A 16,219-nucleotide genomic window follows, 5' to 3' on the forward strand; every position below is an offset into this window, starting at 1 on the left:
GACATTCCTGCATTAATTTTTATCTAAGTTCTCTCGTTCTTGGAGCAAATATGCATGGTCATTTTGTTAGTAAGAGTCCATTTTCCACTTAAAAGTATTTTTACTTTCCATTTTCCACCAACTTTATAATGGCCATTGCTTGGGGATTTCGAAGCAAGTTTTCCTCACTAAGATTATGGACATTTGTGGTCACTTTGCTAGCTATTATTTATGCGATCACCCTTAGAGCCATGAATTTGGCCTTCCTACTGAGGGCGTTTGCCACACGGTTCACTTTTCCAGCTTTGTACTCGAAGGAAAAATCAAACATGGTTATGAACTTTTGCCATCTTGCTTGCTAGGTTGTAAGTTTTAGCTACGTGAAGAAGAGACTTATAGCTGTGTTGTCTATCTTAACCATGAATTGTGATCCTAACAAGTAGTGTCACTAGGCCTGTAAATAGTAAATCACTACTAGTAGTTTTTTCTCTTGTGTCGTGTATCTTTTCTCAACTTCATTTAACTTTCGATTATTGAATGTAATTGGGTGTCCTTCTTGCAACAACACACTTTTAAGGGCAAAGTCTGATAAATCCATCTGTACCTCAAAAGACTTTGCAATATTGGGAAGTGATAAAATGAGATACGTGATCATCATGTCTTTTAAGCCTTTGAAGGCTTTTTGGCACTACGACAACCAATTCCATTTCTATCCCTTTTTAGCAATTCTGTTAGTGCTACTATCCTTCTTGAATATCCTTTCACAAATCTTTGATAATAATTGGCTAGCCTTAAGAACAAGTGAAGCACAATTGTATTCTTAAGGGTGGCCCACTCTTTGATAACCTTCACCTTCTACATATCCATTCGGATATGCCTTGTTCAATTATGAGGCTAAGGAACTAAATTCAAGTTTGTACAAATGCACATTTCTCCCTTTTCACATACAATTGATTGTCGCATAACCTTTGGAAGACTTGCCACAAGTGCCGTTGATGTTCCTTTAAGGTTAAACTGTACACCATGATACTGTCCACATAGATTACGATGAACTTGTGTAGATAATCATGGAACACCTGATTCATCAATGTGCAAAAGGTAATAGGAGCATTCGTTAGTCTAAAAAGCATAACAAAAAAAATCAAATGCAGTATACCGCATTACACAGGTGGTTTTTGGTTCATCTCCCTCAGCCACTCTTCCTTAATGGTATCCCGATCTCAAATCCAATTTGGAGAAGAACTTTGCACAACTTAACTAGTCAAAGAGATTTGTTATAAGAAGGACAAGTTATTTATTCTTAACTGTGACTTTGTTCAAAGCCCGGCAATTTATGCACAATCATAAACTCACATTTTGCTTCTTTTGAAGGAGTATTGGGGCCTCAAAAAGTGCTTTTGATGGTTGGATAAATTTGGTTTAAATTAGCTTATTTAATTGTTTCTTTAGCTCTATTAACTTTGGGGGAACCATCTTGTATGGCCCTTTTACAGGCAGCTTGACTCTTGGGAGTAATTCTATCTCATTATCGATAGCTCGTCGAGGTGTTAAGACCATAGGTAGTTGATCTGGCATCATATCTTATAATTCTTTCAAAACCAATTTCACTTATTCAAGTATTGGATTCATTTTATCTTTACCTTTATAGATAGCCATGGCCATGTAAAAAGGCTCACCTTTCTTGATCCTCTTTTTAAAATGTATAAATGATATAATCCTCTTCTTACTCTTGGGTAGAATTGTAGTCGGTACCACACTTGGTCATTTTTCGAAAAATATTAGATAACTCATAATAAGGAAAAGGATAACTTGTGCTTTCATCATAAAATCCAAGCCCAAGACAAAATCAAAGTCATCTGTAGTGGCTACAATCATGTGTACTTTCCCTTCCCAGTAACCAATCATAACTTTTACATCTTTAGAGTTTTCCATAATAGCTGAAGTTGGCAAGTTAACTATTTCATCTGGCTAAAGTCTTTCTAACTTTAAGATTGCATCTCTTTGCCTCTCTTGGGATGATAAAAGTGTTTGAGGCCCTCATGTTGTGCATGGCTTTAGTTTTTTTCTCATTCAACAACACCTTTACATACATTAGACTTCATTGAGGTCTTTCTCCATATTTTCTAATTGCATTTGTAAGGCACTGAGGAAACGAATGGAACCTATTCGTGCTGGCTCTTCCTTAGCTTTTTCAACTATGGTGTTGGGTGGTGGTGTCTCAACATTGGCAGTATATATCACACTTAGAGTTGCTCAGTGAGGACAATCAACTACTTGATGTAGTTCTTTTAATGGAAAATAAGATATCGGAGGTCATGGCTTGAAGTTTCATGGCTTGTTTATTCTCGATTGGGGTGAGTCTTTAGTAAGTGGTCTCTTATTGTCTCTCCCACTCAAGGGTCTACTAACTCTCAAAATTTTAGCCCATTTTTTGAGCTAGAGCTACTGCTCTTGGATAGAGAGTCTTTCTTTTTATTGAAGTTTTCACTATAATTAGTAAGGTTCTTGATAGTTGCTATTCCCAAAGTCACATCCTATACCTTCTATCGCTATAACTCCATCTTCGTCCATGGTTTTAGACCTTTGAGGAAATAAAATAGTCTATTTTGTCAGTCATATCCATAATATCTAGCATTAAAGTAGAGAAGTTCCTCACAAACTCTGGCACTGATCCTGTTTGTGACAACTCCCGTAACTTTCATCGTGTCGTATACTCAACATTCTTAGGAAAAACTAGTTCTTCAATTCTTGCTTAATGTCCACCCAAGTGTTGATGTGGTATTCACCATCAATGAATTTGGAATGCCACCATAACTTTGCATCCACAGCAAGAGACATTGAAACCATTACCATTTTATCCTCCTCTGACTCTGTGTGCATAGCTCAAAAATGCTGCTTCATATTACAAAGGAAGTTCTCCAACTTCTTAGCATCTTTGGCCCCTTTGTATTGCTTGAGCTTTGGCACTTTGACCTTTTTACCTCGATCTCTTAAGTTTGTACTTTCATTACTTACAGTAATAACTAAAAGATTTACTTGAGTTTTCAATTCTCCAATCTCGCCTTGGAGATTGATGAACATATCTTTGATCTCATCATTCAGAGTATTAATCATCTCAGATAGTTCCTGTTGGACTATTTCAATTTCATTGATTCAATGTTGTGGGACCATTTGAGCTTTCACTGCCGCTACTGTGGCCTCCTTCTTATCAATCCTTTGATGGTCTTCTAGTGAACTCCGTCGAGTTAGCATGTCTACTCTTTAGGTCAGCACATCTCGCCCATGCTCTAATAGCAATTATCACAAGCTACGCTCATTTTCTTATGTATGCGATAGTCTGTGCAGTGCTTGTGTGGATGCTTCCAGCAAGTCAGACAATAACTCGTCTAGATCTAAACAAACATCAAATAGCCACAAATTAGATTAAAGCAACATATATAAAAATAATAAGGCACACCGGATGCCATACATGCAACCACTAAAGCCATATAAAAAAAAGTGTTTTATTAATATGAAAATGAGTATTAAGGGACCAAGACACGCTATCGTCTAGCCATATGAGCAGCCCTAGATGGTTAACTACATACATACCTTTACCAGTGAGGTAGTCTAAAAATTCATCAATTGTTCATTCCCTATAAAGAGTTTATGAGATTTTACAAATATTCTACTAATAGCCATCACAATGCTTGAAATGAAGATATTTCTTTCCTAAAGGGTTTTTCCCCCTAAAGACTTAACAAGTACTTCTAGAAATGTCACCACCAGCCATTACATTGTTCGAAAGACGGACATTTTCCTTACCAGTATAAAAGACTCAATCTCCTAGACAACTCTACCTTGTTATAGTTTGATACAAGTTTGGCTCATGACACTGTAGCTTTAGTGGAAGGTAGGCCACAGGTTATATAGTTTGATGAGGAAATCTTGATTAACTTTCTTCGCCTAACTTTGCTTAACTTTAAAGCCCTATAAAAATAACCTTTTGGAAGACTTTTAGAAAAAAAAATTGAAACACTAGACTGAAAGTTGAAAATCAAGTCACAAAATCATTAAAGCAAAGTCTCATTGAAGCTTAAAAAGAAATTGAAGAATTTGAGAAGATTTGGAGATAAAGATTTCAACTCTTGGGTTCTTTTTATCTTTTTATTTTTATTTTATTTGCTTGGTTTTGGTTATGATGATTAAACCAAATTTAATGATGATGTGTTATTTGATAAGGAACTAAATTATTTATCTAAGATTATGATTAAATTCAGGAAGTTGTCTGATTTATTTATCTCTCTTTTTCTTATGTTTGATGGATTTAAGTCTTTTTCTTTTCTTTCTTAGGAAACAAGAGTGTGAGAAGCACTCTAAAGCTTGTTGTAAGGAATTAAAGCTTGGGTTAGAAGTTCACCTTAAAAAATCTTGGCGAAAGTTATTAATTCCACTAGTTTAGTGAAGTTGGGTTAAAAATCCTTGATTGGGAAATCAAGGTAGTGGATGTAGGTCAAGGGGACCGAACCACTATAAATACTCTTATATTGTCCACTTATCTTTACCCTTCCTTACTTAGTGTCTTGTAATATTAACAAGTTCCAGTCCTTCCCTTCATTTAGTGGATTAAGTGCTTTTCAAGCTCTAAAAGGTTGAACAAAAAATTTTTAGTTCTATTCACCCCCTTTAGCACTTCAATAGGACTAATAGAGAATAGCAACAACTATTCTGGAGATTTGGAGAGAAGAATCAAGCAAGAGAACAAGATAAATGGAGAAAGTTTCGAGATTAACAAGCTTCAACATTAGTTTATTTCTCTGTTTTGTGTTTTTCTACTTTCTTTAACTTGAATTCATAACTAAATTTCTTTGGATAATGTTTTACTTAGATGTCATGAACTAATTTGCTTTTTCTAAGATTATGGTGGATTTCAACATGTAGTTTAAATATTAGTTTCTCTTACATTTATCATAAATGGGTATAGTTTTGTTATTTAAATCTGTTCTTAATGCTTTTAATTGCTTGATCAACAATTAACTGGCTTGTGAATCTAATTGAAACTTGAGAGAGAGATTTTAGATTGGTCTAAGATTTGAATAGTGTATGTTCACATCATTTAGGTGATCTGATTTATGATTCGAGTACACATACGCCAATTGCTATACATAGCCAAATTAGGACACTAGCTTAATAAACTTAATTTAATTTATTTCTATAAACATATAGTGAACTAATTAAGTTAGATATTTGTGCAAGCATCTAGATAGAGACTTGTATATAGCTATGGATTCTAGGTTAGTAAAACCACCTAAGAAAGTAAATAATTAGAGAAACTAGTATCAAATGAAGTGTTGACTGAACTCATAATCCTAAGTTTTTAGTATTTTATCTTTTTCAAGTAACTTTAATATCTGTTAGTTAATTTAGTGTCTATTTAGTTTAGTTTTAATAAATTTTCTAAAAGTATCAGTTACTTAAATAAGATTAATTTGTTATAAAATTTTAGTAGTTAGTAAAAATTTAGGAACAAATCCTTGTGGGAACGATACTCTACTTATTTCTATAACATGCACTTGTGTGAAAATTTAATAACAGCTTAGTATGAAAGGTTTTCAAAATTTTTTATTAAAAGAGAGTTTTCCAGGGGGAGTGTAAATACTACACTTTTTATCAAGAAAAGTAAAAATGATTTGCTTGTTTTTTAAATGTATGTGGATGATAGAGTCTTCGATGCTACTAATGAAAAGTTGTGTAAGAATTTTTCTAAGAAAATGTAGGGTGAGTTTAAAATGAGCATGATGGGAGAATTACATTTCTTAGTCTACAAATCAACTAATGTGAGGATGGGATCTTCATCAACCAAGCTAAATTCATTAAGGAGATGTTGAAAATGTTTGGTATGATGAATATGAAGTCAATTAGAACACTTATTAGCTCATCCACAAAGCTTAATAGAAATAAGAAAGGAAAAGATGTGGACCAAAAACTCTATAGAGGTATGATTGGTTCACTTCTTTATTTGAACAACAAGTAGACTTGATATATTAATGTTTGCCTATGTGCAAGATGTCAATCATGTCCTAAGGAATCACACTTTACCACTATAAAAAGGATTTTTAGATACCTCTTGGATACCGAAGATTTAAGTTTGCGCCATCCAAAAAGGTCATCTTGTGATCTTCTTGGCTTTTTTCATGTTGATTTTGCTAATAGTAAAGTAGATCAGAAGAACACTAGTGGTACTTGTCAATTCCTTGGAATCATGCTTGTATTTTACTCTTGTAAAAAACAAATTTCAGTTGTTCTTTCAATTGCTGAAGCTGAGTATATTTCATTAGGTAATTGTTATGCACAAATTTTATGGATTAAGCAACAATTAAATGACTTTGGCATGTCAATGCATAATATTCCTATCTTTTGTGACAATACTAATGCCATTAACATCTTAAAAAATCCTATTCAGCACTATAAAACTAAGCATATTGAGATTAGGCATAATTTCATTATAGATTATGTGTTTAAAGGAGATGGAAACTTTGAATTTGTTGATACCTTAGATCAATTAGCTAATATTTTCACAAAACCTTGATTGAAGACCAATTTTGTAAAATTAGAAGAGAATTAGGAATGCTTGATGTGCATGAACTTGGATTGAATTGATTTAAATATGTTTTCGATGAATTCTCATGTCTATTGTGTGTTAATTTCTTATTTCAATCAATTAAAAGTGGTTTTAAGTATTTAAAATGAGATTTAAGTGATTAAAATCATGTTTTAATCAATTAAACTAGTTCTGGAATAGAGTTTGTTCATTTTAATTGATTAAAAAGTCTTTTAATTGATTGATTCATTTCTATGTAAAAGTGGATTTTGAAGTTACAAGAGTTTTAGTTGATTAAAGCTGCCTTTAGTCGATTAAAACAATTCTATTTAAAACTGAGTTTTAAAGCCAGAAGAGTTTTAATTGATTAAAATGATTTTGTGTTTTTAAACCTGCTTTTAAAATGCACTTTCTTTAATGGATTAAAGCATTGGGCTTTAAAAATCTGTCATGATATTCTCTCTCTACTTTCACAGTGTTTCTTTTCAAAAATGGTTCCCCTTCAAAACTTGTTGAAAAACGGAAAAACTCTCATGAATGCTTGAATCTGTTTATTCCAAAACATGGTACTCATATTGATATTATTAATTCTTTTGTGCTTAATTAAGAAAATTTGAAAAATGAAAAGCTGTTCATAAGTGCTTGATTTTATTATTTCCCTTATGCTTACATTGAAAAATCATGTATTGAGCATTGAAATATTTAAATGGTTAGTCTAGTAATAATTCTTGAAATATGTTTCATGTTTATACTTAAATGATTGTTTCAAGATTGAATCATTGCGTAGGCACATAAAATTGATTAGGATGAAATCATTGAACTTAATGAAAATATTTTTTTTGGTTCATCTATTGTTTTGGTCAAGTCAAATGCTTACATGACTTTTAATCTTACTTGACCTTAATGATTGAAGTCTATAACTTGACTTAAGTGAGAAAATTGCTTATAGTGCTTAATTTTATATATAACTCAAGTCAAGTTTGATCATGATATATAGTTTGTGTTGACATACTTGAAACATCTTTTGAATATGCATTTGAATGTTGACTATGTCTTCATTGAGCCTCAAATGTTTACATGATCTAAAAAATTGGTGTGCATCGACTCTAACTTCTAGGTTACTTTAAGTAAATTGGAATGTCAAATGAAATATGACCTATAACTTAAGTGAGCAGTGAATGCCTAATATGCTTTCATTGAATACTCATTTGTTGAATCTTGATAGTTGGTATAAATTGATGCTTGGGTGTTCACTTTGAATATATTCATGAGTTGAATACTTTACTTTTCAATATTCCATAACAATTGGCACCATTCTTGAATTATGAGAAATAGTGTGTATCACATTGAATTTCAATGCGTGCATATTTTTGATTGGTGTTTGGCTATATAATTTAATAAAATTATCATGGTTGCTTTTCGTGAAGCAAATTGGAATCATGATCTTTTTTTAATTAGGGGAAGGGGACTTCGAACCCTGCTCTCTAGGTAAGGGATCATGAACCAACCAATGAGCCAAATGATCGGGTGCAAGGAATCATGATTAGTGAAGATAATCATATTATTTCTTGTAATCATATGATTGCAACAAGTGCAAAACACTTTGGTAACGCTTTATGGATAAAAATATTTTCTTGATATGAATATTCTTCTTAAATTGATAGTTTCATACATGATTTGGAGAATATTTCTTAGAATACTTGCTAAATAAATATTTTAATGGTAATTAAGAATGGTTGATAATGATTAATTATTGATAATGATTGATGACAATTGAGAATGACATTTGATGACTAATGATAACTTAGACATGCCTAGGAACTACTTTTCAAATATTTCTTAAAAAAAATGAGCATTTAATGCATATGTTGAACATCTATTTAAATACTCACACTCATCTAGTTCCATGAATACTTGAGTATTAGATAAATATGTTGAATATCTACTTAAATACTCATTTATTCTAGGCTTATGATTTCTCTCTTAACATTTGTTCTTTAACAATTGGAAACTTATTAGTTTCATGATTTGTCTAAGGGGGAGCACTTGAATTAACCTTGTTTCACTCTTAACCCCTCTTTTGATAATGACAAAAATGGGAGATGAAACTAAGATTATGATTGTGGTTATGGTTACTGAAATTGAAATTGAATGTGTAGATGTTATGGTCATATATTCCATTGTGTGTACCGAAATTGAGTATTTAATGCAGCTTATGACTTTCTTGAAATTGAATGTTTGTTATTGTTGTATTTGTGCTTGGCCATACTTGTAAATTTTTTCTTAAATATAGGGGGATATTCCAAAAGATAAGGACAAACTCTTGCAATTTCTTTTTAAATCTAGATGCACTAATTATGGGGGAGCAATTTTCAATTTGCATAAAGATAACTTAAATTGTTCATACCTAACATAGTAAATGCATTACACTTTTAAATATAAGGGTGTTTTGTCATCATAAAAAAAGAGAGGAGGTTGTTGACTTCATATGTTTTTTATGATAACAAAACATTCTTGATTCTTTGAATCTAACTATGTTACCTAATTGTGCAAGGGTAAATTTGTTATATAATTGTTTATCTTGCACCCCAAATTCCCCATGCTAAGTCCCAAGTCTAAAGAAAGTGATTTCAACAAGATAAAAGATATTCCATGAAGATTAATTGATAAAACAAGTAAAAAAGGAAGGACATAAAGCTTCGACAAAAAGATTTTAATTGATTAACCTATGTTTTAATCAACGAAAATAACACTAGAATGGACTTTCAGAAAGACAGAAAGATTTTAATTGATTAACACAGGATTTTAATCGATTAATGCACACTAAGACAAACAGATAGATTTTAATTGATTAACACAACGTTTAATAGATCAAAATGATACTTGAAGATGCTGTACACAATGTTAATTGATTAACTATAAAGTTTAATGGATTAAAATTCAAAGAGAAGGTATTTTAGCGCTAAAAAGTGAAAATTCAAATTGAAGGATGCCCAGTGAAGAAATTTGAAACCAAGTTGATTTTAATCGATCAAAAATCAAATTAATTGGTTAAAGAGGAAATAGAGAGCTTTTATTTGATTAAAGACAATTTTAACCGATTAACCTAAATCAATGGGGATAGACATAATGGTTTTAATCAATTAAAGGTAACTTTAATCAATTAACTTAAAGCATAGGAAGATAGACAGAAAGATTTTACTTGGTTAAAATCCATTTCAATCGATTAAATGGCCAAACAAATTTGAATTCAAAGTCGCTAGAAGACAAAATAATAGCCAAATTCTTCCCAAACAGTATCCAATGGTCAGATTTCACTCTCCAAGTATAAATAGGGATTAAACGATGATAAATGCATGAGAGAGTTATCCAAGAGCAAGATTGAGCCTAACAGTGTTAGAAACTTCTATTTCCAAGTGTATTTTACTCTTATTCTTTGTAAAAATGTTTAAGTTGAATTTCATACATCTTAGATAAACTAAATAATCATTTGTACTTCATCTTTTCTACACTTCTTGTTTACTTAAAGTGTGTGAGACAATCTAACAACACATTTCGTTTGTAGAATAGATAGGAATTGAATAAAATAGTTATTCTGTGAAAATTAAATAAGATAGGAATAAAATAAAATTGTTATTATATAGTTTGGTACAGTGAACGGAATTGGATAGGAAATGTGTTATAACTTATTGTCGTGTTTGATGGGTAAAAACAAAAATTTGGAATAAGATAGGAGTAAGTAATAAAAACAAGAATACTCTTTTACTATAAAAGCATTTACTTTTATAAAAAACAAAATTATCCTTATTATAATTTAAAAGTATATTTATCTCAAAAAACAAAATTATCCATAATTGTAATTTGATCACATATTTATCCCAAATGCTTAAAATATACTTAATTATAATTTGCTCACATATTTTTAAAAATGGACAAAATTAATCCGAACTATAATTTAATCACATTATTATCTTAAATGCCAATTAAATTTTGTGTATAGATGTTTATTTTTACTCAATTCTTTACATATTATGGATCATTATCAAAATCTTTTTTAAAAGAAATACCGGAGAAAAAATATTAGAGAAAAAAATGAAAAAACTAGTAGAAATAAAAACTGAGAATAGAATTATTTATATCAACAACATCTCATCATTAATTGTTTGAATTCTTGAAAAGTTAGACACGTACAAGTTGCATAAACCCGAATTCATATGTTGATGTTTGTCCAAATTGCTAAATCAATTACAATTCTTTTATTCAGATTAGAAAGATGGTCTTCCATCTAAGGTTAATATACGATTATTCTGTATTAAATGCCCCATGGAAGAGAACTGTTGACCAAAATAGAAGGTGGAAGAAGGGCAAAACATGAATGATTAATTTGATAAGTGAAGCATATTTGCGCACCAGTCAAAAAGATAATTAAAGCAGGAATATACAGTTAAGACAAAAGGCGTTTTAACAAAACAATAAAGCACTAGTCTCAAAGCCTATGTGCAGAGTTGCAAGCCCAAAACAACAAAAACAAAGAACAAAAAATAGGACAACAGCAAAGTAAACCCAGAAAGTCAAAAAATGAACAGAAAAACAGGGAGTTCAAACCCATTTTGCTTTACATCAAACAAGTATTTGATCCAAAGTAGACAGTGATAGGTGGAGCAGGAAAAGTTGACGAGAGGAGAGAGCGTAGTTGGAAAGGTGGAGGAGAGAAAGGTAGTGGCAATTAGCGGAGCTGGAAATGGTGGAAGAGAACAATGCCGTTGGAAGAGGAGGGACAGGAGGAAGAGAGAGAAAAATGATTTTATATTTAGGTAAACATGAGTTATTACTGATTTTGAAGAATAGCTAAAATTTAAGATTAGCTATTCCTCGACATTATCGGCAACCAAATAAGGGAGAAAGTAATAGATGGGATTAAAGGGGAACTAACTTAGTTATTCCCCATACCAAACATGTAGTAAGGGGTAGACTAGGCTTGGAAGGCATAGGAATTTTTATAAGGGTTTAGAGTTTGGTTAGGAGCTCATTTTCTAAAAGTTTTGTGGAAGTTGTTAATTTTACTAGTTTAGTAAAGTTGGGTTGAAAACCCTTGATTGATAGATCAAAATAGTAAATATAGATCAAGGAGGTCAAACCATTATAAAATTTGTATTTTTTTTATTATGGGCCTTTTAACCTTAACAAGTTTTAAACTTTCCTTTTCAAATTTATTCAAAAGGTTTTCAAACTTAAGGGCTTCTTTAAGAAAATTTTTAAGTGTTATATTCACATTCCCTCTAGCACTCAATTGGGATCAACATAGGGATTTTAAAGAGAGACAAAATCATATTTATGTCTTAGAGTATACTCTGATAGTGATTGGGTATGATGCCTAGATCACACAAATTAGTGACTAGTTTCAACATCTTTATTGGCAATTCATTGGTTAGTTGGAAGTCCAAGAAATAACCGATAGTGGAGAAAAGTTAAACTAAGGCAGGATATCTTTTATGGCTTTTTCTTGTTGTGAAATTATATGGTTAAAGTCTTTGTTAGTAGATTTTGGGATTCATCATACCAGCGTAGTAAAGCTTTATCGTGATAATCAATCTATTATTCACACTGATAAAAACCCTGTTTTTTAATGAGCATGCAAAACATATAGAAATAGATTGTCATTCTATTTATGAAAAGGTTTTGAGATGGAGTATCAGCAAAGATGACAGAGAATCAGAAGCTAATCAATGGAGTATTGAAGCCTAGTTGTAATTGAATTGAAGAATTTAAAGACTGAATTGATTGTGAAACGAAGAAAATCATGTGGCTTGCACATGTCCATTTAAAATTATAGCAGGTGACTGGCACATGTGACTCCCAATTTAGTTTTAAGTTAAACAAACTTTTATTGTACAACCCAATAGGCAAGATACAAAAAGTGTAATATGATTTGAATTCTTAGATAGAATTAGATTAAGATTATGATCCAAGAGATTGTTGGCCTATAAATAGGTCTCTCACTTCATTTGTAAATACATACTTGAATAAGATCTTTTTATTCTTTCTAAACACTTTCTTTACCTCTAAATGCTTTTTCTTATATTTCTCTTATAATTGTTCTTTTTAGATTTATGTCAGAACACATTTCTTTTTTTTTTTTTTTTGAAAATGAAGTAAAAAATTTTGTGTCTTCTATGCTTTAGAGAAAGGAGTGAGGAGGAGAGAGAAAAAATAGGTTTAATATTTTTTTATAAAGTAATTTTTTAAATTATAAAAGAATATATTTGTCTAATTAACTTCTTTTGTTATTCCCAACAATTTGGAATAGACATTAACAAGGGAGGCCTTGGTAATGGCTATTCAAGCTTCTTTTGTAATGGTTATTTTGTAGAATAGACATTTTATTAAATCAAATGCAACTTTATCTCAGAAATGAGAATAGAGGAGGAATGACTATTCCATTCACCTCAACCAAATAGGTCCTTATTTTCTCAAATTATTGGCTATTGATGTGATTATAAGCAAAGCCAATTTTCTTACAGCAATATTATTAGAGGTGCGAAATCTTGTACCTTTGTAGTCTATTCAAATTGTTTGTAAAATATATAAATTAATTGGAAACAAGAAAATTTGGAATTTTTAAAGAGGAATAAATTTTGGTTGACTAGTTGATAGGGAGGATTGGCTTTAAAGTCCTAGATCATACCTATGATAGAGGAGAGGCTAACTACCAGAAAGACTTGGAAACGTGTGAGTGATGGGGAATTATATGTATAGTATGTAATGGGAATGGTAAGATTTGGACTTGGATGAATGTATAGTGTAACTACTATCATGTAGTAATTCTAAGCAACTTGAATTTCATCATGTTTTTCATATCTAGAAAATTTAAAGAAGAAAAAAAAGACAACAAATGGCAAATGGTTAACTAAGAATTTCAAAGTCAAAGAAACAAAAATTCCCTAATTTCATTTACAAAATGATAAAAATATTTTGACATTGATTTTCTCATGCATTAAAGCCTACAGTGTTTGTGGTGAAGGGAATGATTAACTTAAAAAGTTTTGTTGACTTTGCATGCCCGACCTCACAAATATCCTTTTATTAGTCGATGTTTCACACACGTAAGTTTAGGACATCCCAGCTTTAGATTGACGTAAACGTTCCGGTTCTGTTCATGGATCAGGTTTTGAATCTTTTGGCCTAAAAGGATTGATTGATCTGATGAGACCTTGAGGCCTTGGGGAGAGAATGAAAATCTGAAGCATCCATTGGAACAAATTGGTCAATTATTGAGAGGAAAAGTTGCTGCCCTCCCAAGGCCCTGTAGAGTTAGCCAAGGGATTTGGATACTGGAGAGACCAGTGAATATTCTATGTTTAGACATTTGTTGGTGTACAATATCGATAGTCAATAATATGCCAAATCAGCCGAAATGAAATTTTTTAACACGTGCATTCATGAAGTTTTCTCTTTTCTTGCAAGACTTGGATCTTTTTAGAATTTTAATTTCATTCTACAGGTATTTTTTTAATACCCATACTCAACCTCACCACATCACATTTAGCTAGTTTTTCTAAGGCTGTTTTCTATGCGCTCTTACGAGGAGTTAACCCACAAACTACCCAATGAGCAAGGCCAAAACCAAAGCCTGTCTGCCTCTTCCGAAAGCTGTGAAACACCACCAATCCAATTGGAAAAACGAAAAGATCCTTGTAAACCCACATTATCTTGACCTCATTTGTTATTTATTTATCTTTCCTTTCTAATGTCACGGATCTAACATCAATAAAAGATGATGTGAGTTTCGGTATATAAATATGTGCCTTCCATCACATATCAAGCATATCTTTTAGATTGAGAATGTGAGCTTGTTATTTATATAATTACTTAATACTTATTTTAGAGTTTGAGGCTGCATGAAGTTGAACTTAAGTTTCCATCTGTGATATTTGATTTGGGTGGGATATATAAACATAAACTTTTCACCACCTATTAGACATGTATTTTAAGTTGAGAATGTGAGCTCATGATTTATTTACTTAAGTTCTATTTTCAAAATTTAAATCCACACGAGATTAGACTTAAGTTTCGATCAATCACATTAACCCCTCCAATATCCTATCATTGGGCCTCTCACCCAACTTCCTATCTTTATTTTTTTATTTATAAAAAAAAGCTGCACAAAGTCAAGCAATAAAATACGAATCTTATTATGTTTAAGACTTCTATATATTTACTTAATGAGTAAAATACGAGTTAGAAAAATGAAAAAAAAAAACATGTAACTGCCTTTGGGAAAAAACACGTTGACGAATTTGAGAAGAATAGTAAGACTCTACAAAATATCAGAGAGAATTGAGTCCAGTGAGAGAAAATCATCATGGAAATTGTAATGAATTCATGCGTTGGTCAATCGATTACAAAGGTGTTTATGTACAATCTGTGACAAGCTTTGGGAAAAATAACCAACTGCTAGTTAGTTATATAAAAAAGTTAGTTCTATAGTTAGCATTTCTTAACAAAAAAAAACTATGGCTGCTTAAAAAGTTTTAAGTAACAAAAAAAAGTTTTACTTGGTTTGTTTTTCTTAGGTCATAACATATGGAAATTCACATATTTGTTCATAGCAATCCCCCTTGAATGTCTATTATATTAAGAATATGCCTTGTTAAAATCTTACAAGGGAAAAACCTCATGGGAAAAAAATTTAAGTGAAGGAAAAAAAGTACATAATCTTTTCAAGAATACGCTTTGAAAATACTGTCTTATTAAAAACCTTATCAAGAAATACGTAATAGAAAGAACCTTGATGAAGGAAGAGAGTACAATTTGTATTTTACTCCCGACTACATTATAGAGATATTTAAAATGATGTATTTCAAACTTTTGTATCAACTTTTCAAATGTTGCAGCAGGAATAACTTCGGTGAACAAATCTGTTAGATTGTCACTGGATTGAATTTGTTAAACACTAATATCACTATTTTCTTGGAGATCATGAGTGAAAAAAATTTTTGGTGAATTTTGGTGAAATATGTTTTGTTTTATTACCTTTAACGTCTTATTCCTATAATTGTGCTATGCAAGCAGTATTATCCTTATATAACATTGTTTGAATTTCCTTTTTGGTTGACAGGTCACACGTTTCTCGAATATGTTGAGTCACAGATCTTAACCAGACACATTCACGACTTGCTCATAAGTTGTTAAAATTTCTGCATGGTTAAAAGAAGTAGCAACTATAGTTTGTTTTACAAAATACTATGAAATTGTCATACCTCCACCTATAAATAAGAAACTTACCTAGGATTGAGCTTTGTGTGGATCAGATAAATGTCCTGCATCTGTATAACCAATTAAATTTTATTTTGATGCATTTGAATAATATAAACCTAAATCCATTGTTCCCGTAGATATCAAACTATACGTTTAATTCCATTCCAATGTCTTCGAATTGGAGAAGAACTATATCTTGCTAATAAATTCACAGCAATTGATATATTAAGTCATGTACTACTAGCAGATACATTAGTACTCTAATTGCAATAAGATACGATACTTCAATACCAATAAGTTCTTCATTATCCTCACGAGATCGAAAAAAGTCATTTTTCACATCTAGTAACCTTACAATCATTGGTGAACTCAATGGATATGCTTTCTTCATATAAAATTGTT

Source organism: Theobroma umbraticum, unplaced genomic scaffold, assembly GCF_002168275.2.
Source record: "Theobroma umbraticum cultivar Fairchild unplaced genomic scaffold, ASM216827v3 scaffold_20.0, whole genome shotgun sequence".
Lineage (NCBI taxonomy): Eukaryota > Viridiplantae > Streptophyta > Magnoliopsida > Malvales > Malvaceae > Theobroma > Theobroma umbraticum.